Consider the following 3,762-nt stretch of genomic DNA (forward strand, 5'->3'; position numbering starts at 1 on the left):
ACCTGCAGCCTCGGGCTGCGGCCATCTTTCAGCCTGGGGCCACCTGGCCTGAGCCCTTGGTGCCCGGCCCGCTCCGTGACTGTTCTTCTTGCCGCTACTTACAGAACTCAGCCGCCTCAGCGTCTTAGAGCAGGGGACGGCATGCACGCGGACCCTGCCCACCACACCTGCAGAGCAGGGAGCACTTACCCCTGGACACTTACCGGGGCCGCCACCCCTGGTCCACGCACGTGATGACATCTCACCTGGGGCAGCACACCGCCCCGAGTCTGCGACACTGATAACACCTCCCGGGGGCAGGAAAGCGCCACAGCCACCCCTGGTCCCCTAGATTGTGTGAGGCTGGCATTTCTGCACGCCTCTTGGCGTGGACAGCACGCTGGACCGAGATGGAGCCACAGCTTTCTCTTCCCAATCCCTGGCCTCACCGTTTTGTTTCATAACTCACCGTTTGTTTCAAACCTTGTGGTGTTGAAATGATTAAATGAGATAAGGGGTGTGGTAGTGTTGGGCAAACCGCAAGAAAGCGGTCTGGGTGGGGTCAGGCCCTAAAATCCTCCTCCCCCACCTCCCCAGCTTCCTTGCCTGGCTGTTCCCTCTCAGCCTTTAAACAGGCTGGCCTCTCCAAGTCCTAAAAACAAAATTATCAAGCCAACCTCCTCCTGTAGTGTCCCCTCGAACTAGCTTCCAAGTGTCGCATGCGGACCTCAAACAGTGGTCTTCCCTGGCTGCCTCTGCTTCCTCATTTCTCAACGCTTGGCATTCTGGCTTCTCCTCCCCGACTCTGACCCTTCTTCACCCTGCTCAGGCAAGAGTAACTCATGACTTTCATTTTGCCAAACCTTGCAGGCATTCCTCAGGCCTTATCTCTCTGGTTCTTTCTGCTACATATGACACCTTGCGATGGCTCCCACCTTCTGGAATCTCTCTACTACCTTGGTTTCAGGAGACTGAACCCTCTCAATTATCACATGAAGGTAAGTAAAGCCTCTGCCTCCCTTGGTAGCATTCACTTGTGAATCTGCACCTTAAATTCAGGATTCCACTCTGCCGACAGCTTTTCTCACTTCACTCATTCTTCTGGGATAGCCTGCATCCTCATGGATGCAGCTCCCAAATTAGCAATTTCCAACCCAGACTCCTTCCACAAAATTTAGAACCAAATATCCAACTGCCTACCAGGCAGCTCTAGCTAGATACCACAGAGACACCCCAAACTGGACATTTCCAAAACTGAACTCATTCTCTGCTTTCATAGCTGCCCCTCCCTCAGTTGTTGGCACCACCATCTCCATAGTCATCAGAATTAGAAAGTTGGGAATGAGTGAGTCATTCTTAATTCAGCCTTCTGCCTTACCCAATCACCAAGTCCTATCTATTTCACCTCCTTAATAAGCCTCAAATTCCTATGGTGGGCCGGGGGCAGTGGCTCATGCCTGTAATCCCAGCACTTTGGGAGGCCAAGGCTGGTGGATCACAAGGTTAGGAGTTCAAGACCAGCCCGACCAACATGGTGAAACCTCATTTCTACTAACAGTACAAAATTAGCTGGGCATGGTGGCACATGCCTGTAATCCCAGCTACTTGGGAGGCTGAGGCAGGAGAATCGCTTGAACCTGGGAGATGGAGGTTGCAGAGGGCTGAGATCGTGCCATTGCACTCCAGCCTGGCAACCAGCAAAACTGCATCTAAAAAAAAAAAAAAAAAACATTCCTACGGTGGTTCCCACTGGCATCCACCCTTTCCAGCCTGAACTGTTAGACGAATTCAGCCTTCAGAATGAACTACAGTGCACTCCATTTAAAATCCTCAGAGTTCCCCCGAGGCTTCTGGCTGCAGTGTATATCTCCTAGCTACCCAGCATGAACCTGTCAACTCATTCGGGCTTTTAAAAAATCACAGAGAGCCCCAGAATTCGAGGTGCAGCCAAAGTGAGACAACGTGCAGCCAGGCAAGGGAAAGCTCTAGGAAAAAGAGAAGAGCAGTTGGATATTCCAAAACCTTTTCTGTTACAGATGTTCTGAGAATGGTGAAAAAAGAATTTGGACACTGGCTTTAGAGGAAGTGCTGAGTCACCAGGAAAGGCTTGAGCATGTTTACAGGTTGAAGGAAATGAAGGTGCAAAAAAAAAAAAGGAGAAACTCAAGACAGGGGAGAGAAAGGCGTGGAACAGTCTAGGGAAGTTCTGGAAGGCTTGCTGGTTCTCAAGTCATGATGATTCTGGGTCTAAGCCCACTGCTTCCTTCCTCTGATCCTACTCACTGTAAGGGCCAACCCTGATTGCAGCTGCATGGAGATACCAGTCATGCTAGTAAGGTCTGACTTCACTTCTCACAAAGGCTATGTCACATCTCCTCCATCCTCAAAACCCCCATCTTTGCGTGCCCTTCCCTCTCACTATCCCCTTACCTCCTATTTCACTAAGAAAACCTACACCATCAAGAGGCAACATCCTCATCTTCATGCCCGTAAATCTGCCCATCATCCTACATCGGCCCCAGGGTCTCTTTTCCCACTCCAGAGGGGCAAAGCCTCCTCCTAACAGAGCTGGCTCTCCACAGAAATGACCACTGTTAGGCCAACTCCCGGGGCTAGGCCTCCCCAGAATATTACTGTTGCCAACTCCGGAGGACACTTTGCAGGCCTTGTCTTTCTAGTTCTCTCAGCAGCATGCGTCTCCTACTCTTGAGACACTCTGCTGTTAGTTTTGATAACATACCTGTTTTGGAATTCCTCCTCCCTGTTTCTCTCTGTCCACTCTGTCTCAACCTCCCCAGGTGCTTCCTGTGTCCTGCTTCTAAATGTTGCTGTTCCCCAGGGCTTAACCTAGGACCCATTCCTGTGTCTACACAAAGTTTGTTGTTTTTTTGTTTGTTTGCTTTTAATTTGACATCTCTTGACCATACAAGAGTTGTGGACAGGCTTCAGAAGGATCTATAAGCTCCTTAAACTTGGATGCAAATACTTTTAAAGGAAGAAGTGGAGCTTTTAGCAGCTTCCCAGAGGTGTCTGGGTCCCCCAAAAAAGATAAGAGGACTAAACCACATGCTCTCCCCTGGTGGCCTCATCTACCATGGCTATAGCTGTCATCTGCGTATACATTAATAACTGTCAACTGAGGCTGGGCGTAGTGGCTCACACCTTTAATCCCAGCACCTTGGGAGGCCAAGGCGGGTGGATCACCTGAGGTCGGGAGTTTGAGACCAGCCTGGCCAACATGGTGAAACCCCATCTCCACTAAACATACAAAAATTAGCTGGACGTGGTGTTGTGCACCTGTAATCCCAGCTACTTGGGAGGCTGAGGCAGGAGAATCACTTGAACCCAGGAGGCGGAGGCTACAGTGAGCTGAGATGGCACCATTGCACTCCAGCCTTGTTGACAGAGCAAGACTCTGTCTCAAAAACAAAAACAAAAAAACAAAATTGTCAACCATATGCCTGCAGCCCAGGCCTCTCCTCAGAGTCCCGTGGCCATTCCTCCCTATCGTTTTCACACGGTGTTTCACCGGCGCCAGATAAGTTCACTTATCCCAAACTCAACTCCTGCCTTTCTTCCCCAAACCAGCTCCTCTCCTGGGCCTCCTGACCTTAGCAAAGATGCTCTCTCCCAAACAACTGCTGAAGCCCAAAACCTGGGAGTCATTCTTTACACCTCCTTCTCCTTCCCCACCCCATCCAATCCAACACCAAGTCCATTTCAAATCCTTCCGCATCACTCCGTCTTCACTGCCACTAGAATAATGCATGCCCCCTCCGTCTC

General features: G+C 50.5%; 1 long non-coding RNA gene across 1 annotated transcript in view; it reads left to right on the forward strand.

The window, feature by feature from the left end:
- LOC105545906 overlaps positions 1 to 3,762 on the forward strand; it is a 45,438-nt gene continuing 41,676 nt past the window's right edge. The window contains exon 1 of the long non-coding RNA XR_001007015.1: positions 1 to 977. This is a non-coding gene — a long non-coding RNA (uncharacterized LOC105545906). The remainder of the gene's footprint in view (positions 978 to 3,762) is intronic.

The sequence above is a fragment of the Mandrillus leucophaeus genome, unplaced genomic scaffold (genome assembly GCF_000951045.1).
Source record: "Mandrillus leucophaeus isolate KB7577 unplaced genomic scaffold, Mleu.le_1.0 Scaffold342, whole genome shotgun sequence".
Taxonomy (NCBI): domain Eukaryota; kingdom Metazoa; phylum Chordata; class Mammalia; order Primates; family Cercopithecidae; genus Mandrillus; species Mandrillus leucophaeus.